This window comes from Ambystoma mexicanum, chromosome 5p (genome assembly GCF_040938575.1).
Source record: "Ambystoma mexicanum isolate Mex_15411 chromosome 5p, UKY_AmexF1_1, whole genome shotgun sequence".
NCBI classification, from domain to species: domain Eukaryota; kingdom Metazoa; phylum Chordata; class Amphibia; order Caudata; family Ambystomatidae; genus Ambystoma; species Ambystoma mexicanum.
The window spans coordinates 827253532-827275335 of record NC_090930.1 but is presented as its reverse complement, the minus strand read 5'-3'; positions in this window follow the sequence as shown (position 1 = coordinate 827275335).

Below are 21804 nucleotides of genomic sequence, written 5' to 3'. Positions count from 1 at the left end.
TGTCCTGAAGACGCTGTCCGTATTGTTCAATGGCAAGTTGAAAGTGTTCTAAGAACTGTCTCGGTGTCCTGAAATGTTCGTAAATAAACAAAATGGGGGTGTGTTCTAAGAACTCACGCGTTGTCCTGAAGTGTTCTAAGAACTCTCGCGGTGTCCTGAAATGTTCGTAGGGGGTGTCCTGAAGACGCTGTCCGGGTTGATCGATGGCAAGTTGAAAGTGTTCTAAGAACTGTCTCGGTGTCCTGAAATGTTCGTAAATAAACAAAATGGGGGTGTGTTCTAAGAACTCACGCGTTGTCCTGAAATGTTCGTAGGGGGTGTACTGAAGACGCTGTCTGTATTTTTCGATTGCAAGTTGAAAGTGTTCTAAGAACTGTCTTGGTGTACTGAAATGTTTGCAAATAAACAAAATGGGGGTGTGTTCTAAGAACACACGCGTTGTCCTGAAATGTTCGTAGGGGGTGTCCTGAGGACCCTGTCCGTATTGTTCGTTGTCGAGTTGAAAGTGTTCTAAGAACTCTCGTGGTGTCCTGAAATGTTCGCAGGGGGTGTCCTGAAGACGCTGTCCATATTGTTCAATGGCAAGTTGAAAGTGTTCTAAGAACACTCGGGGTGTCCTGAAATGTTCACAAATAAACAAAATGGGGGTGTGTTCTAAGAACACAAGCGTTTTCCTGAAGTGTTCTAAGAACTCTTGCGGTGTCCTGAAATGTTCGTAGGGGGTGTCCTGAAGACGCTGTCCGGGTTGATCGATGGCAAATTGAAAGTGTTCTAAGAACTGTCTCGGTGTCCTGAAATGTTCGTAAATAAACAAAATGGGGGTGTGTTCTAAGAACTCACGCGTTGTCCTGAAATGTTCGTAGGGGGTGTACTGAAGACGCTGTCTGTATTGTTCGATTGCAAGTTGAAAGTGTTCTAAGAACTGTCTTGGTGTACTGAAATGTTTGCAAATAAACAAAATGGGGGTGTGTTCTAAGAACACACGCGTTGTCCTGAAATGTTCGTAGGGGGTGTCCTGAGGATGCTGTCCGTATTGTTCGTTGTCGAGTTGAAAGTGTTCTAAGAACTCTCGTGGTGTCCTGAAATGTTCGCAGGGGGTGTCCTGAAGATACTGTCCGTATTGTTCGATGGTAAGTTCAAAGTGTTCTAAGAACACTTGGGGTGTCCTGAAATGTTCGCAAATAAACAAAATGGGGGTGTGTTCTAAGAACACAAGCGTTTTCCTGAAGTGTTCTAAGAACTCTCGCGGTGTCCTGAAATGTTCGTAGGGGGTGTCCTGAAGACGCTGTCCGGGTTGATCGATGGCAAGTTGAAAGTGTTCTAAGAACTGTCTCGGTGTCCTGAAATGTTCGTAAATAAACAAAATGGGGGTGTGTTCTAAGAACTCACGCGTTGTCCTGAAATGTTCGTAGGGGGTGTACTGAAGACGCTGTCTGTATTGTTCGATTGCAAGTTGAAAGTGTTCTAAGAACTGTCTTGGTGTACTGAAATGTTTGCAAATAAACAAAATGGGGGTGTGTTCTAAGAACACACGCGTTGTCCTGAAATGTTCGTAGGGGGTGTCCTGAGGATGCTGTCCGTATTGTTCGTTGTCGAGTTGAAAGTGTTCTAAGAACTCTCGTGGTGTCCTGAAATGTTCGCAGGGGGTGTCCTGAAGATACTGTCCGTATTGTTCGATGGTAAGTTCAAAGTGTTCTAAGAACACTTGGGGTGTCCTGAAATGTTCGCAAATAAACAAAATGGGGGTGTTCTGAGGACGCTGTCCGTATTGTTCGTTGTCAAGTTGAAAGTGTTCTAAGAACTCTCGCGTTGTCCTGAAATGTTCACACATAAACAAAATGGGGGTGTGTTCTAAGAACACACGTGTTGTCCTGAAATGTTAGTAGGGAGTGTCCTGAGGACGCTGTGCGCATTGTTCGTTGGTGAGTTGAAAGTGTTCTAATAACTCTCGCGGTGTCCTGAAATGTTCGTAGGGGGTGTCCTGAAGACGCTGTCCGTATTGTTCAATGGCAAGTTGAAAGTGTTCTAAGAACACTCGGGGTGTCCTGAAATGTTCGCAAATAAACAAAATGGGGGTGTTCTGTGGACGCTGTCCGTATTTTTTGTTGTCAAGTTAAAAGTGTTCCAAGAACTCTCGCTGTGTCCTGTAATGTTCGTAGGGGGTGTCCTGAAGACACTGTCCGTATTGTTCGATGGCAAGTTGAAAGTGTTCTGAGAACTCTCGCGTTGTCCTGAAATGTTCATAGGGGGTGTTCTGAAGACGCTGTCCATATTGTTCGCTGGCAAATTGAAAGTGTTCTAAGAACACTGGTAATGTCCGTGGACATTAAAAGTTTCCATAGGACATAGTTGATGTTTTACTCTATGGGTGTGATATGCTGCGGTGGTTGTGGCCAGGGCATAGATCACTCTCACTCTAGAGTGATCTATGCCCTGGCCACAACCACCACAGCATATCACATTTATAGTTACTTATAACTTTGGGCAAAAAAAATGTATAAGGAACACAGTTATAAAATACTATGGGTGTGATATGCTGCGATGGTTGTGGCCAGGGCATAGAGTGTATAATATACTTACTGTTTGGTTTAGTAACTGGAGTACATGTATTTCCTGTTAATTTCTGTGATAAAAGAAAATAGCATGTTAGTATTAGTATTTTGTAATGACTTATTACATTGTATAATCAACTTTTTTTTTTTGGACCCTCATATTTAGTAGATTACAAACCAGAGTACTGTGCAATTTGCTCAGTTTCTGTGTTCGTTGATAAAATCATTGGGTCTGTGGGAGAAAAAAAAATCCATGTTGGATTAAAAAAGAAACCTTTTTCTGTTATGCTACAGTTTATTTGTTTGTTTGTTTTCAGTGTTCATTTGTTGTTTCTGGCTAATGCTTTATACATTGGGTTTTTTTTTTGGAGCAGTAACATATTTATTTGTTTGGATGTTATGAAATTTTGGAGCAGTTAGATACCATTAGGTGTATTCTAACTGTCTATTTATTATATATTTTAGTAGTATTGATTTATCTGTTTGGTATTGTTAAATTTTGGGACAGTTAGATACCAATTGGTGTATTCTAACTGTCTATTTTTTGATATATTTTAGTGGTATTGATTTATCTGTTTGGATATTGTAAAATTTTGGGACAGTTAGATACCAATTGGCGTATTCTAACTGTCTATTTTTTGCTCTAATTTAGTGGTATTCATTTATCTGATTAATTGTTGTAGAATCTTTGGGCAGTTAGATAGCTTTTGGAATATTGTAACAGTTTATATTTTTTACTACAAGTTTACTTGAGGTTTAAGTACAGTTTAGTTATCAAAGTTTGGTTTTAAGAACATTAAATAAGCATTTGTAAGATTTGCTGGTAATCTCTGCTTTAGAGTAATGGTACTATCATTACATTCAAACCATCCACATTTCTTTTTTATATATGCAGTGTAGTGCCCTGAATTGGTTGTGGCTCCTGCGTGGTAGATTATACCTATTGTTCTGAAGGTTTTCTTACCAAGTGGTATTGACCATGTGTGAATCCAGTCAACTTGCAGTTGTTTTTGGTACCATCTGCATTGTAACGTAGAAGCATTAGTATTACGTATTTACTATGTGTCTGTATTACTAACGTGGAGCGATTATCTGAATTGCAGGTAGAACATAATCTACCATGGTTTGCATTTTGTACAAGTTGCTGAAATTGAATGGATTCACAATTAGGTATTGATATATATATACGAAGCGTTCATTGGGGATTTCTTCTTGTGTCACATTGTTGCAGAGAGTGCATGTACGTTTCCACATGTATGAAATCAGGTAGTTCTGTATCTGACTGCTTTTTTTGGAGTGTGTCTTCCTTTTTTGAAGAAGTACCTGGTTTACTTTCCCTAATTGATTCTTTTTTGCTTGTGGTACTTGATGAAGTATTACTTTCTTTTACTCTCTTTGGAGGATTTGCAGTGACATCCTGTTGCTTTTCTGTTTGATTTATTTTTCTTTTATAACGTTTTACTTTTTGTGGAACAGAATATGTGTTTAGATGGGGAGTGTATAGTGAGCGAAGTCTATTGCATTCTAAAATGCAAGGAATATCAGCGTTTATTTTACTTACATCAAAGTTGATTAGAAATAGGCCGTCAAGTGTACGTAAGCGCGATATTGCTATGTAGCTCATGCCTTCTTTAAAGACTGTGTTACCAATATCTATCATTGCTTTGTCTAGGGTAAGACCTTGTGATTTATGAATCGTTACTGCGTGTGCAAGAGTTAGAGAAAATTGTTCTCTGCATACATACATGTCTTTGAAGAGAAGGAATCCAGCTGTTGAGCGTCCTATCCTTTTAACTTCTGAAAGTTTGTCAAAGAGTATATTGACAAACTGAATTTTGTTGTCACGTGGGTATGTTTGAAAGCCAACAACTGTACCCAGTGCTCCATTAACTGGTCCGTGGTCCACCTCAAGGTTACGTTTAAGCATTACTCTGCAATTTAAGGATAATTTTAATATCTTTTGTAAGTCTGCTGTGTTTGAGATTGATTTTTCTAAACTATTTGGTCTTGTTGTGGCTTGGTCACACATAGGTAGTGTCATACCATGTACATCTAGTTTGTCTGTGGTGCTAATTTGCATTATTGGTTGCATTTCTTTACTTAAAATTATTTAATTGAATTTGAAACAGCTTGCAAGCGTTGGCATTAAGGCCATACAATTGACATTTTTGTGGGCTAATTGTTCCATAACATCTGTAGCACATGCATTATTGCCATCAAGTGCATTAATTTTCCGGGTTTTCAATATTGTTTCTGCTTCTTTAGAGAGTATACCAACTCTGATACTTTTTAAGATGTTGGCATAAGTGAGATCTGCAGATTGCTGCATGTTTTCTGTTAATTCTCTGTATTGGAAATGTTGCCAAAGGTTGACATTTCCAATGCTGCCAACAGTTTTATGGCAGAGTTTGTCTCCTAATGTTTTAAAAATAGGCTCACCTTTTACTGGTGTCAATTGAAGATCTCCGAAAACAATAATGTGTTTTCCTGCAAAGAGCTCTTCATAGTTTGTTTTCAGTACTTCTTGTAATCTGAGGTGAATCAAAGCCAACATTAGGTTGGAGACCATGCTCACTTCATCTATTAGTAGCATTTTCATTTGTTTCAATACTCTGCGTGGTTCGATTGCAGCTTCTGCAGAAAGTTTGTAATAGTCTAATTTGTTCTGGTGTTCTACGGGCAATAGTAGTAATCGGTGTAAAGTGACACCACCTATGTTTTAGGCAGCTAAACCTGTGGGGGCAGTGACAACAGCTGACCGTTTGTTGTTTGTCAATTGTTGAAGGAATTTACTGATGATTTTGATTAGGAATGTTTTGCCAGAACCAGCTTCACCACTGACGTACAGTAGTATAGGTTTATAATTATGGCAGGAACATTCTTTATTTTCATGTTGTACACCATGTGCAATTTGTTTTGTTACTTCTTCACAAATGCTACGTTGTTCGTTGTTTAGTTTTGATTGTAGTATAGTTAAGTCTTCTTTATCTTCATACTGACACATGGTGTTTTCTACTTCTATCATAGCTAATTCTGCCTCATTTATTATTAGTGGTTCTCCAAGTGCTTCTTGGCTTCCTGTTACAGAAGGTTGCCTACTGTCAGGAGTGTCTTTATCTAGTTGGGCCTGGAGTTCTTCTTCGTATTGCTGTTCATTGTGCAACATTGTTTTGTATTGTGTACATTTTACATCAGTTATAGTACTTTCATTTGCTTTGAAAGCATCTTCATATGAGTCATAGTTTTCTATTATTTCTTCTTCTTTTCTCCATGGTTTAAAGAGTTGTAGCAGGGACATGTAATATACTTCTTTATGTTGAGGAGTCTTCAATGACAATTTGACATGATTAATTAAATTTGGTTAAGTGAGTTTAACTAAGCTGTCTTCACAGTTTGCAACTCTGTATTTACCTTTTTTGTCATCAGGTTTTATATTATTTTTGTATGTGTAGTTTTGGGCTATGTGGTATAGACATATGGTTTCCAAAGTATTACTTCTGTTTGGGTAGTATGTGTCCAATAAATTGTTTTTTAAAATGTCTTGGCTGTTGGGATCATGTTTGGCTATTGCTTCTATATCTTCACATGTTTTTAGAACTCTTTTTCTAGATTTAGCTGGACCAAGATTTAGCCATGCTATATTTTCAGATTTACCATACAATGCAGTACCAGTTAAACGATCAGCTGCTTCATATGATCCAAATTCCCTATGGGAGAGCATTTTAATGCCCAAGCTGTATAATTTCTGAGACACTGTTTTATCTGATGACAGGTCATTCCAGAGGTCTTGGAGCTCTGTCTTTTCTGCTTTGGTTAAGTATGCTGTGACATATCGTCAACTGCAGTAGAATTGTCTGCAATGTACTGCACATCTATGTTTGCATTCCATAAGTGGGCAATGATTGCATTATAACCATTGATATATTTTTCTTCTTCTTTTCTTTTTATGTAATATGTATTTTTAGGTGACTTACCTTTAACACTATGTCTAACTGAAGAAATGAGGTTGTTCACTTGACCTGTATTTGTAACTGGTCTAGGGAAACCAAATCGGCATTTGGTGTAGTATTTCCCTTTGTTTTTGTATTTGCGACGACAATATTTGCCACATTTATGTCTTTGAAATTGTTAAATTTGTGCATGAAGACCACCATTTGTGGATTCTGATGGAATTTCACAAGTGACATATTTTTCAATAAACTGTAAAACAGTGGCATCACTGTCTTGACCAAATTTAGGAGCATCTTTAATCCATAAAAGCATGTGGATATGTGGTGCTCCTCTGGCTTGGTATTCTTTTCTCCAAAAGAAGTGTTGCTCTTCTCCAAGGGGAGGAACAGTTTTATTACAAATAAAATGTAGCATAGAAATGAAGTGATGGTGAAAATATCTTGAAACATTAACAGGATCCAAAGAACAAAGTTCTCCTGGTGTTAGTATATCTATGTTTGTTTTGTTTTTATTTGATATGCGTAGGAAATCATGTAAATCTTGCCATGCACATTCTGCACAACTTAATGTAACAAACCAAGTGGGTGGGCCAAGATTTCTGATCATACAACGTACATCTCCATGACGTTGAAACCAGTACCCTTTAGTACCACGCATATTTGCAAATAGATTTGTAATATTTGATTGTAAAACCTCATCCTTTTGTTGCACTTTTTGTAATAATTGTGTAGCTGTCATATTTTGAAAGTCTGATCCTGATTTTAATATGTGTGCAACTCCATAACATAAAGTTGCTAGTTCACTTTCAAAGAGTAGGTGGAATATGTATTGCACATTTTGTCTAAATCTGGGATCTTCAGAATATATCCGTAATGAGCGGTATTCTGAAGCTGATATTTGAATAGGTCTATCATCATACCTTCCTCCTTTGCCAGTAGGAAAGAGCAGAGGAAAAGCACGTGCTTCTATACTTTTTCCCATATGCTGATTGGTGATCCTTTTGTTTGACGCATTTGGTATGTTTCCAGTGCATCTTCTATGGTGTCATTAGAGTGCAAAGAATGAATTGTATAATGGTCTAAAGCATTTGATATTGTAGCAGGATCTAGTAGCTCAAATTGACCAGCACCAGTTTATTGTGTTTCTTGAATTATTTCAGTTGTATCTTTCAAGTTTTCTTCAATATTAATTTCTTTGTAATATTCATTATTCTCTTTAAGATATTGTAACTTTATGTAAATCTACCAGCTGTTGCCATATTTTTTTGTCTTTTGTACGTACTCCATTAACTAAGATAATTAAAGATTGCTGCATTGGACGTTGCACTCCTAGAGTATGCACATTTTCTTTTAGATCTAATGGTAAATAAACTACTTTTACACAAATGCCTTTTACTAATTCAGAGGGAGGTAATTTTGCTGTTTTTGGTTGAAGGCATATTATTGCTTGAAATGGGTGTACTGTTTGAATTATGATGCTCTCATATAAATTAAGTTGTTGTAGGAGTTTTGGTAGTGGGTATAATTCCAAATTATTTGTGATAGCACGTGAAGGAGTTTGGTTGTTGTCAAGTTTTGTAGTGCAGTAACTGCAAAGTATTAAGGGGTCACTTATTTCGTATTTGTTTTCTGCTACAAGGTAGAGAGCTAATTCAAACCATTTAGAATCTTCATTGTCTTCTATTTTATATGATAGGTCTACAGTTTTTTTGTTACTTTATAAAAAGTTCTGCGGCAACATACACACACATGGTTTGGTACTTCAGCTGATGTACTTTTACATTTTAGTATTTCTTTTTTGTATGTGTTTAGCAAAAGATTGCCATGTGTAGAATTGTTGCTAATTTGGTTTAAAGCTATTACATTCTGTAAATGGCTTTTACTTCCAAAATATTTTTTCTGGATATAGTCAATTTCTTGAAGTAGGTCTTTCGCTGTACCATGTAGAAGAATGTTATTTAAATTTGCTAGTGCTAAAGCAGGACTTTTAGCATAGTACAGTTTATAGACTAAGTTTCTTATAGTTGAATGATGTGTTGATATTCTTTTGATATCATGGAAGGTGGTTTTACAAGTAGGTCCTGTAATGCAGGCCAAAGAATGTCCTTGTAGTCCTGTGTATTTGCGCACTGGACAGGTATCCATATTTGGCAGTAGTTTAATTTTGATTTTGTCTTTGCCTTTTACATATTGATTGAGGAATTGGCATAAAGACTTGAAAAATTGTTTGGGAATGTTACATATAGACGTGCATGGCCATTTGTACACTAGACATTATGATTCAGTTGAATGGAGGGGTAATTCTAAGTTTTCAGGGCATATTTTTGTAAGGAGTACTTCTTGTTCCATTATGGTATTATTAACTTTTTCATAACCTCAACCACTGCTATGTATGGCAATTGTATTTGTTTGCTTTTGTTTGAACGCTTCTTCATTAGAGTATGGTTCAGTGCTCGTAGTGTGACTCCATTCACCTCCGCAGATAGTTAAGAAGTTATTTCTGTTGACATTTCGTTTATTGAGAAGTCTTTTTTGTAATTTGGTTTTTAGTTTTGTTAGTGGTTTCATTTTGTTTAACACTAAAATAAATAACTTTCTTTTGAGAAGAATTGCGCTATCTATCAACGCTTCTAAAATTAATTTCACGCGATAGGTTTTAAGCATTGAACCTGATTTCTCTCCTGTTTTTATAAGATTTTGAAGGTCTTTGTGATGGAACATTTTGGCTAAAATACTTTTCTTGGTATGCTTACTTTGCACTATATTAAAATTTAAAGAAGCAGTTTTATCTGTAGTGATAGCTGATTTTCTGTTAATTGTTTTTTGGTTTGTTTTACATTTTGATAGAGGAGGCAAAGTTTTTGTACTTGAAACTTCTTGTGTTTCACTAAATGACTGTATTAGCTGTTTTGTTTCAACTTTCTTTACAAATTCTGCTAGAGATGGATGCTTATGTTGGACACTTTTATTTTCATTTGCTCTACTTCTGCGTTGCTTTCTACGGACTTGACTTTTGGAAGGCATTCTTTAGGGTCTGTTGAAAAAAATAAATAAGGTAGGGGTTAGGGTGTTCTGCAATGTATGTGTGCTGTGTGCATGAGTGTTTGAGTAAGATGATGTATGTGTCTGATTGTGCATTGGGAACTACAACTAGTAGGGATGTGTATTCTTCAATTAATATGTTACTAAACTCAGGTTCAGATGACAGAAGAAAATAAGCTAGTGGTGTGGAGAAGTATAAATAGTAAATCTAATGTATACAATTTGTTCTATAATATGAAAATTCTAGCGGTTGAGTTGGGTAATTTGTGTGTCCAAAAGTAGGAATTTGTGCGCCAGTCTGGCTGTAAATCGCTGTTTAAGACATAGGTATTTCTGGACAGAATGGTGCACAATCTCTATTTTTAGGCACAGAAATAGCATGAATTAACTGTACAGTATGTTTGAGTAATAATACAAATATGGTGATATTCTACTTGCTTTTTGTCTAAAATGAACAGGTTAACTCTTAGTTCTTCTTTGTTCTTCAAATTCGGCTGATTCTTTTCAGGAGAATGGTCTTCACTGCAATTGTAAAAGAAACAAATTAGTAATTTTGTTTGTATATAGCATTTTTTAAAATTTAGATATTGATTTTTTTAATTGAAATACTCAGCGCCTTCCTTAAAACCATTAAAACTATTGTATTCACATAGGATACGTCGCACCAGTTCAATACATATGATATGTTCTTAATGAACAAATTGTATTGCAATGAGTAACTATAACACACAAAATATCTTTAGTATGTCTTGTGAAATTCATATTGTACCACTGAATACCACTATTTCTGTAACTAAGCTGTTCTAGGTAATAGTGCCTAAGGGGCCGATTCATGGAACAAACGTGCGCCGAAAATCTTCGCGCAAGCAGGCGCAAGCAGGTGCAAGCGGAAAAAAACAGGCGCACGCGCACGCGTGCGATTCATGGAAGTCCCTGCGCGTGTACACCTCGGGATGTGCGCCAAACCCGTGCATGGCGCACAAGTCACTGCAACATCCCGAAAGGCGTGCGCGACGCACACAGTGAAAGCGCACAACCTCGGCGCATACACCAGAAAGTGGGCGGGACACGGGGCGTAACGCGCGGAATGGGGAACAACGCGTGAAAATAAGGGCGTAACTGGGGATGTACTGCAGGGAAGCAGACGGAACGCCCACACGCACTCGAACCACACGTATTCATGGACTCGAATAGGGCAAAGCCACGCACAGCCAAAGACACGCACAAGCTGAAACACGTCCGCCACACGAAGGCAGGCGGTAGAGTCCCAGCGCATCACAAAAGTGGCAACATACAGCAATTGGGCCTGTGCGAGCGGGGTACGTGTATTTCGGGGGCGCGCGGGAAGTTACACACGCGATTGAGCGGGGTACGTGTATTTCGGGGGTGCGCGGGAAGTTACACACGCGATTGAGTGGGGTACATGTATTTCTGGGGCGCGCGGGAAGTTACACACGCGATTGAGCGGGGTACGTGTATTTCGGGGGTGCGCGGAAAGTTACACACGCGATTGATCTGTGTACGTGTATTTCGGGGGTTTGCGGGAAGTCACACACGCAATCTCATCAGGGTACGTGTATTTCAGGGTGCGAGGGAAGTATCCCACGCAACATCAGCAGGGTACGTGTATTCCAGGGGTGCGTGGGAAGTTCCACACGCGATCTCATCAGGGTACGTGTATTACAGGGGTGCGCCGGGAGCAGCACACGTGAATTGCACGTGTGGGTCCTCCCAGGTGTTCCCTCTACAGCCTCCAGGGCCCCTGCAGGTGGCTCACACCACAGGGGCCTACCCAGCACATGTCCTGCAGGCACCCCATCCACCATGGCCATGCCCACCAGCCAACCCACATGTCAACTTGCACTACTGCCCACCAACGCATGCCCCCCTGCACTCCCAGCCACCAGGGGCACCCTCCATCAGGCCCCCACCCATGTCTCCCACCACCCCCACCCCCCAGCCACCAGGGGCAGCCTCCACCAGGCCCCCACCCATGTCTCCCACCACCCCCACCCCCCAGCCACCAGGGGCACCCACCAGCAGGCCCCCACCCATGTCTCCCACCACCCCCACCCTCCAGCAGTGCAGGGGCAGCCTCCACCAGGCCCCCACCCATGTCTCCCACCACCCCCACCCCCCAGTCACCAGGGGCAGCCTCCACCAGGCCCCTACCCATGTCTCCCAGCACCCCCACCCCCCCCAGTCACCAGGGGCAGCCTCCACCAGGCCCCCACCCATGTCTCCCAGCACCCCCACCCCCCAGCCACCAGGGGCACCCACCACCAGGCCCCCACCCATGTCTCCCACCACCCCCACCCCCCAGCAGTGCAGGGGCAGCCTCCACCAGGCCCCCACCCATGTCTCCCACCACCCCCACCCCCAGCCACCAGGGGCAGCCTCCACCAGGCCCCCACCCATGTCTCCCACCACCCCCACTCCCCAGCAGTGCAGGGGCAGCCTCCACGAGGCCACCAGCCATGTCTCCCAGCACCCCCACCCCCCAGCCACCAGGGGCAGCCTCCACCAGGCCCCCACCCATGTCTCCCACCACCCCCACCCCCCCCCAGCAGTGCAGGGGCAGCCTCCACCAGACCCCCACCCATGTCTCCCACCACCCCCACCCCCCAGCCACCAGGGGCAGCCTCCACCAGGCCCCCACCCATGTCTCCCACCACCCCCACTCCCCAGCAGTGCAGGGGCAGCCTCCACGAGGCCACCAGCCATGTCTCCCAGCACCCCCACCCCCCAGCCACCAGGGGCAGCCTCCACCAGGCCCCCACCCATGTCTCCCACCACCCCCACCCCCCAGTCACCAGGGGCAGCCTCCACCAGGCCCCCACCCATGTCTCCCAGCACCCCCACCCCCCAGTCACCAGGGGCAGCCTCCACCAGGCCCCCACCCATGTCTCCCAGCACCCCCACCCCCCAGCCACCAGGGGCACCCACCACCAGGCCCCCACCCATGTCTCCCAGCACCCCCACCCCCAACAGTGCTGGGGCAGCCTCCACCAGGCCCCCACCCATGTCTCCCAGCACCCCCACCCCACAGCCACCAGGGGCAGCCTCCACCAGGCCCCCACCCATGTCTCCCACCACCCCCACCCCCCAGCAGTGCAGGGGCAGCCTCCACCAGGCCCCCACCCATGTCTCCCAGCACCCCCACCCCCCAGCCACCAGGGGCAGCCCCCACCAGGCCCCCACCCATGTCTCCCAGCACCCCCACCCCCCAGCAGTGCAGGGGCAGCCTCCACCAGGCCCCCACCCATGTCTCCCACAACCCCCATCCCCCAGCAGTGCAGGGGCAGCCTCCACCAGGCCCCCACCCATGTCTACCAGCACCCCCACCCCCCAGCCACCAGGGGCAGCCTCCACCAGGCCCCCGCCCATGTCTCCCACCAACCCCCACCCCCCAGCAGTGCAGGGGCAGCCTCCACCAGGCCCCCACCCATGTCTCCCAGCACCTCCACCCCCCAGCCACCAGGGGCAGCCTTCACCAGGCCCCCACCCATGTCTCCCAGCACCCCCACCCCCCCAGTCACCAGGGGCAGCCTCCACCAGGCCCCCACCCATGTCTCCCAGCACCCCAACCCCCAGCCACCAGGGGCAGCCTCCACCAGGCCCCCACCCATGTCTCCCACCACCCCACCCCCCAGCAGTGCAGGGGCACCCACCACCAGGCCCCCACCAATGTCTCCCACCACCCCCACCCCCCAGCAGTGCAGGGGCAGCCTCCACCAGGCCCTCACCCATGTCTCCCAGCACCCCCACCCCCAAGCCACCAGGGGCAGCCTCCACCAGGCCCCCACCCCTGTCTCCCACCACCCCCACCCCCCCAGCAGTGCAGGGGCACCTGACAGTAGGCCCCCACCCATGTCCAACTCATGTTCCCCAGCACCCCCACCCCCTAGCACTGTGGGGCACCTGCCAGCAGGCCCCCACCCATGTCCAACTCATGTTCCCCACCACCCCCATCCCCCAGCACTGTGGGGCACCTGCCAGCAGGCCCCCACCCATGTCCAACTCATGTTCCCCACCACCCCCACCCCCCAGCACTGTGGGGCACCCTCCACCAGGCCCCCACCCATGTCCAACTCATGTTCCCCACCACCCCCACCCCCCAGCACTGTGGGGCACCTGCCAGCAGGCCCCCACCCATGTGCAACTCATGTTCCCCAGCCAACATGTCATCACAATCTAGATCCCTGGTCCCTATGGTCAGCCTCCAAATGCAAAACACCCACCGAGTATTGCATCCACCCACTCATAATTTGCAATTACATCACAGAACACCAATTGCAAGTTCCGAAACAAACACATTTCCCTCACATACACCCAATGGGTGTCAGTGAATCTCAAAACACATATCATGAAATGCATGAAACCAATGAGATACCACACATTGAAGTTCACCAAAAAAATATGTATTAAAGGAAACATAAATAGAATAAAAAATGAAGAAACAGAAATGTGAATGTACAAAAATTAAAAGAAGCATGTCCGTGAAAAAAAGCAAAACCAAAAATAAAATTCCAAAGTAATGTTGTCCAAAGTCAATGTCCACAAAACAAAATCCAATGGGAAATAAAAAAGAAAACCATTGCTCCATGGTTAAAAAGTGAAAAAAAATACAATCCAACAGTGAACTATGTACATGGGAACAAGCCAGGGTCCATTATCCCAACAAAAGAAAGGAAACCTATCTAACTACACTAACTAATAAAATAAACTATATACAAAAATGTGGCCAATGTCCGAAAGGTCCAAATAAAATCAAAGCAAAAAGGAAACCTAACACTACCTACATAACTATGTACAAGGGCAGCGGGCTAGTTTCACGGCTCACTTGTGGATGTCCCGGGCCAGGGCATCATCGAACTCCTCCTCAATGTCCCGGAGGCGGTCCTCCTCCATGGCCCCGAGAGCCCGCAGGGCCGTCGACGTCTCCACCTCCAAACCCCTGCGGATTGCCTCGAGGCACTCAGCCCGCCTCATGGCCCTCCGCATGGAGTTCTCCGCCCTGACCATTGTGAGCCGTGCCTCTTCCGCCCGCTGCCGCTCCGCATCTATGGCATGGCCCAACCGCTGCCACACGGAAGACACTCTCTGTCCTGGGTCCTCCTGCCCTCTGGCCGATGCCTGCCCCTCCGATGTTGAAGGCCCCGAGCCTTCATGGCTCCCACCACGTTGCTGCTGCTGCTGTGCCTCTGCCCGTGCACTGCCTCCTGCTGTCTGCACATCCTCCGCTGGCTGGGGTGCAGTCGTAGATGTGGCCACCCCTGCTGGACGTCCGACTCCCGACTGTGGCATGGATGCCTCCTCCACCAGCCTGGCCGCACCGTCAGAGGCAGCTCCACAGGGCACCCAGGTGACTGATGGGTGGGAAGATGGCACAGAGGACGACTGGCGCATAGGGGGTCCAGTTGAGGAAGGGGTCGTAGCAAGCCCCATCAGACGGAGGAATCCGGCCTGGGTGACCTGTCCCAGCAGGCTGACGTGGTCAACGAGCCATTCGAGATGACGTGCAGTCTCTTCATGAAAAGACTGCAGGTCACCTCGCATGGCCCGTTGACGCAACGCCACACCAGCCAGGACAGGCTCAACCCGGACCTGGATAGCCACGTCTGCAGGCAGAGGAAGGCCAGTTGACGTGAGCTCATCCCCTGTCTGGACGTAGGCATCCCTGCTGGTGCAAGATGATGCAGGGACAGGATCAGGGACAGGATTGCACACAGGCACCTCAGTGGCAGCCTGTGCTGCCTCCTGTCCCTGGTCCTGCACTGCACCACTAGCACCAGTGGGATCCCCACCTCCAGACCCCGTCTCTGGTGCTTGCACGGCCTCCTCCTCCACCAAACCCCCCACCAACCTGGATGACTCCGTGCCATCTTCCCCTGTTGGGCCCTGTGGGGTCCCAGCTGCCCCTTCTGCTGCCGAGGAGTCCAACTCCAACCTCTGCCTCTTGGACCTCCCCCCGGCAGCTGCAGCCTGGGACGCGGCACCGGACTCCTCACTCGCCGACGAGATCGCAACATGGGAGGGGAGCCGGGCCTTGCGTCTCCGGCTGGCGGTGGGATCACCGCCGCTGTGCCCCACAGCACCTTCTCCGCCCTCTTCATCAGTTGACGCTGCAGACAGGGAGAAACAAAACACAGGCATCAGGGCACTGTACAATGGACACATACACACATGACAGTTGTACATGAGTGGCATTGGCAAACCTCAGACATGTCATCACAATCCCCAACACACATGTCATTACAACTCGCACACATGATCCATACCACAGCCATATCGCAACTGCCACCACCATCCATACACATACAACAGCATGAGCAGCCAAAGGTGAGCCAGACATCACATGCAACACAGGAAGTGCACCACACATGTACACACACCACCACACTTGCATGCATGTGTACACCTCTGCTAAGTGTCGCAGTGTTCAGACGGGCATCCATGTCACATCTGCCAATCAGGCTTCCACATACCGCTGTCACATGCATCCATGTTGCATCACTGTTGCACCCTTGTCAAATACACACACAGGCACATGTACACAGTGCTGATACATGCAGCCAAAAACAACATACATGCGTGACATCACGGACATGTCTACTTACATACATATTCATCCAAACATGTGTGCCCACACAACTGCATTTGGCATGCAAGCCTACACACACAAGCACCATCCATGTCTCACACATTCCAGCCCTCGCATGTGTCAGCCCCACGGCCCTGTACACCCCCACCCATACTCGACCCCATACAAACAGATGTGCAACCGCACACTACTGAATAATCACCACACGCACTGCTCACAATCAGGATGCATGTACTCTCACCGCTCGACTCCAGACGGGTCTGCCTCTCAAGGACCTGGACTTGGAGCGCTGGGGATATGCGTTCCAGGACCCTCATCTGTTCTTCCGACAAGTGGCCCCGGCGCCCCTTGGCATCCACTGCCTTCAAGAGGCATACGCATTTTCATTGGACAGAAGGCCCCTCAAGCGCAAGCGCCCCTGTGACGTGACGCGTACAGACGTGCATGGGCATTTCAGCGCACGTGAAAAACTGCACGTCCGCGTGTAATACGAGGAAAGGGCCCATGAGCATAAGCGCGCGTGGAAAACTGCACGTCCGCGTGTAATACGAGGAAAGGCCCTTAGCGTGTATGCACCGCAGCACGCATATGCGATTTCATTGGACCAAAGGCCCTTAGCGCGTGAGCGCGTCTGTGACGTGACGCGCGCAGGTGTTTCCCTCATTGCATGTGATGACAGAACACACGTGGATTTCCACCAATCGCGTGTGAAAGTTCCCGGCACCCCGGAACACACGTACCCAGGCTAATCGCGTGTGGAACTTCCCACGCACCCCGAAACACACGTACCCAGGCCAATCGCGGGTACGCTCACTCCCCTCCGATCACACGCGATGACACTCGGACCTACAGTCTTACCACGTATCCGAATACGGGAAACCCGCGCACGGCAAAAGACGTGCACAGGCGTCAACGCGTCCGCCCACACGAAGGCAGGCGGAGGCGTCCCCGCGCATAGCATAAAAGTGCGCGCAACAACAAACGCGTATATACAGCTACGATGAATGCCGCATTTGTCGCTGCACTGATCATGGGACACCGCAGGAGGAGGAGAATAGCCAGGGCACGCATTTTCGCACCACGGACAAGCCTTTTTGGGATGCCTGACGACCATGTCTACGGCAGGTATAGGTTTCCACCCCATATCATCCTAGACCTGGTCAGGGAGTGGGAAGATGACCTCACACCCCCCACCCTTTGCTCCCAAGCATTGAGCCCCTTGGAGAAGCTGCTCAATGTCCTGCATTTTTTGGCCACTGGGTCATTTCAGCGGACCACTGCCATAGTGGGGGGGTCTCACAGGCCACGCAGTCACGCTGCCTACACCAGGTACTGGCAATCATGACAGCGCGCCCCTCAGTCCATAGGCACATATACATGCCCAGAACACCCGCAGAAAGGCAGGCCGTTGTCCTGGATTTTTTCAGGGTGGCACACTTCCCCAAAGTGCTTGGTGCCATAGATTGCACCCATGTGGCCTACGTCCACCTAGGGCCATTGAGCACATCTACCGAAACCGCAAGCACTGGCATTCCATCAATGTGCAGGTGGTATGTGATGCAAAGGGAATCATCACCTCTGTCTATGCAAACTACCCTGGCTCCACCCATGACAGTTTCATATACAGAATGTCCGCCCTGAGCCGGGCCCTGGAAGCTGGGCAGCATGGCGACACATGGCTCCTAGGTCAGTACAAATGCCCTTGCACATGCATGCAAGTCACACACAGACAAATATCCAAACCCTAATAATCTCAACTATTATCACCTCCCCAGGGGACAGTGCCTACCCTCTGAGCAACCACATGATGACGCCAATCCGGAACCCCACCACACCACCCCAGGTAAGATACAACGCCGCCCATATTGCAACCAGGGGCATAGTGGAGCGCACATTCGGAGTGCTCAAGTCACGTTTCCACTCCCTTGACCGCTCTGGTGGGCAACTACTCTATGCACCACCAGTAGTGTGCAGGATCATTGTGGCAGCATGTGTCCTGCACAATGTTGCAACATGGCAGGGCGTCCCGGTGGACATGGTGGTGCCCCCACATCCCCAACCACAGGCACAGGCGCTGCCCATGGGAGGGGACAGGGCATGCGGCGAGGAAGCCCGGACCCAGCTTGTGGCCACATTTTTCACCTAAACTCCCACCCCTGCAGAGTGCACACAGGCCTGGCACATACCAGGTGACAATCGATGATGACAAAGAGACAGTCAACTGTCACAACCCTACCACCCTGAGATAGTTGCCATGGAAGTGCCACATCGTCTGCATCCCTAGCTACTTAAACACAAGCTATCCTGTGTGACCAAAAGGCACACATATGACATATGACATGATATGGGCCATACACAAGTATTCCAAGGCGCAATGAGGCAGGGAGGGGGGAACAAGGGAACACAGAGAACGGTACTACTAGGCCAGGTGTCATTGAGATCGTGCAAGTGCAGGGGTAGGGGGAATGGGAAAAGTGCAAGGGGAAGGGTGGAGGGGAGTCCAGTACAGCGGAAGTAGCCCAAAAAAATAATACATAGGTCGCCTGGTGGCAACTACAAAGGTAAGTGCAGACAAGTGCTGGGAGGGATAGAGAGACAGTACTGCAGTGCAGGGGTTGCCAGGGAGGCAGTGCAAGTGGAGAGTGGCTGGGCCAGGGACCGAGGTCGGTGAGAGTGGCCCAGTTGCAGCTCCTGTGCAGTTCCAGTGAAGAATTCTGCAAGGGAGAGGCAGAGAGTAAGCAGAAGCAAAGAGGAAGGTCTTGAAGTGCTTCCAGAACTGGAGATGGTTCCCCTCAAGTTCAAGTCAGGCTGGAAGTCTGTTCCAGGGGGAGGGCCCTGCTGCGGAGAGAAATCTACCCCCAGCTAGTTGCTCTGAGAAGTGGATGACCCGGACATGCAAGGTGTGCATCACACACACCTGCAAAACAGGCCATGGCCATCACTGTCATGTCACTCAAACCCTCCCAAACATCAACATGACATGGCAAGCCATACCCTTACACCAACGCAGTAACGATAAGGTACACATTGCCATGTCCTAAATGTACAGTGGAATCGGCCACTGCTGCCTGACCCGGAATCAGATGAAATGACAGACCAACAAAATCTCCCACCCAACATAAGTCATTTCCAAATGCATTAGAACAGTCGTAGACGTAACATCACAATGAATGCCTGTCTACATGCACATTATGCATTGCAAAATCAACACTGCAGCTTATGTGTGCAGTGTCCTACTCCTGCATCACACTGCTCCGCGCACAGCACAGTGAACAGCCATTGTGTGTGATGCACACCCTGAGCATCACATCTAAGTGACAGACCACGTCAAACATCAAATTAGGCATGTACTGGATCCATAATCGGTCACAGAACATGTGCTGCCGGGACACAGTGGGCACCAGAAGGCAAACAGTGTACACGTGGATATGCAAGGGTGGGAGTACATGTACTGCATCAGAGTGCAAGTGTGTGGTTCTGCAAGGACATGCACTCCACATATGCATGTGCACTCAAGTGACGATCAGTGTTCCCTACACATCACATGTGAACATCCACCATGTGTACACTCCAGCATGTCAAACCACAACTATCCCCTCGCACCTGAAAGGAAAACACAACACATGAACAGGCATTGATCAGCAGAACACAACATGTACATAGGATACCACCATTAATATGTCAGAGTTCCCATCACATTGCAGGGCAAGGCAACTATCAACAACAACCCCCCCCTCCCTCACAAATGACCATGACCCACTGAACAACTGCACCTGGGTCATGGAGCCTCCAAACCTCAATTCCACCTGGCCACAGGATCACCTTTACCCTTCGTCACCATCTCCCACCTTGTGTGTAAAAAGATGCCTGAACCCTCAGAATCCACACTCATTTCCAAAATCACAAAATCCAAGGCATAAAAACGAACCCGAACACCCTCCAGTAGATGACTTGACGTAGCAGTACCTCACAAAGGCCAAGTACTACCACAATGATGCAACAACCAAGGTAGCACAGCAAAACAATGTCACGACAGGATGTGAGACATGTGTGGTACATGACATAGGTTGATGCACCATGAATGGATGTTTACTGTCACAGGTCCCCTGTACAGGCACGGGAGTGTCACGAAACAACCACCCCCACCATGTCCCGGGTGCCTGCAAGGTCAAACTCACACAGGCCCCTGAGACCCTGGTGGGGAATGAGGTTCAGGGATATGCAGTCGGGACAGGTGTTGACACACTGGATGACTGGAATGAGTGGCAGGAGAGGGGAGGAGGAATGACACATGAAACTAGGGAATGCACGAAAATGTACAACCTGCATGAACACATACACAATCCAAACAAACTTGGACATCATTGTCATGGCCTTCTGTAGTCCAGGCTCAGGAGTGGTACGAACCAACCACCCCCTCTAGGGTTTTGGCGCCTGCAAGTTCGGGGCTTACACAGGCATCCGCAACCCCATTGGGGAAAGAGGGTCAGGGAACATTGCTTGGATAGGCACGGGAAGCAGGAACACCGGGTAGAGGGTACAGGTTTCAAAATTGCATAGGATCACGGGTGATTAGAGAGAAAAAACATACCAAATTGAACCACACATACATCCATGCATCAGTACACTCCCCAGCAAGCCTATGCAGAGCAGTTCGTAAAAAAAAACAACCAGACACTTAGCTCTGGTTTTGAGTGCTGGCCTCCTGCCTGCGCACTCTCAGGTCTGGTTACAGGAGCACTGCAATGCTGCAAAGAGAGCCACAGTCAACAACCTGTATGTGCCAATTACACAAAAACACAACACCAAACATGCCCCATAGCAACAAACTACTCTACAAACAGACAATCTGTGCTCGATGCTTCGTACCCATATATAACATCACCCCTGTGACGGGTCATACAAAGTCAATGCAGTAAGTCAGCCGCTGGTGGGTGCGTGGCAAATGGAACACCAATGTGTCACAATTCACACAACATGCAATGTTCCCTGGGTAAGCAGACAGACCCATATAGCAAGCCATGACTACAGCGCAAGTTGCGTACCACCATGACCGAAACAAAGTTGGCAGTGCATTTATCATGAAGTATGTGGAAAAGACATGCACTGCACCCGAGTATGTCCCTTGCTGTATGTCCCTGTGAGCTGCCCCTTTCCATGTCTCGGAAGGCTACATGGTTGATACAAGTGCCTCAATGGACCTTGGTGTATCGGAGGGTATGTGCCACTGCCCCTGCATGTGTCCCAGACAACCCTACTATCAACAGCCATCAGTCCACAAACACATCTGAGCTGCATTGTGTGCTTCAACACCAATATTCGTCTAAGCTCACCCTCAGTGCTGTGACTAAGCCTGCATGTGCAACTCACCTGGTGCAAGCTTTGCTGTGTCGTGGCCCCCCTGCGATGCTCACCTTGCCTGGAGTTCCTTGGAACATGTCAGCAGTTCTAGGATGTGGGTCTGCAATCGCTGTGCCTCTGCTTGTGCACACATGTGCATGTGGGCACCAACAAACGGGTCCAGAATTCCGTCGTCCAATGGGCCATGTCTGCTGGCAAAGGTGCTCTGGAGGATCATCCCCCTGCAGAAAGGGCATGAAACACATGATTAATGCTTCAAAGTCATCTGTGTGTGTCTCATCAGGCATCTCATTAC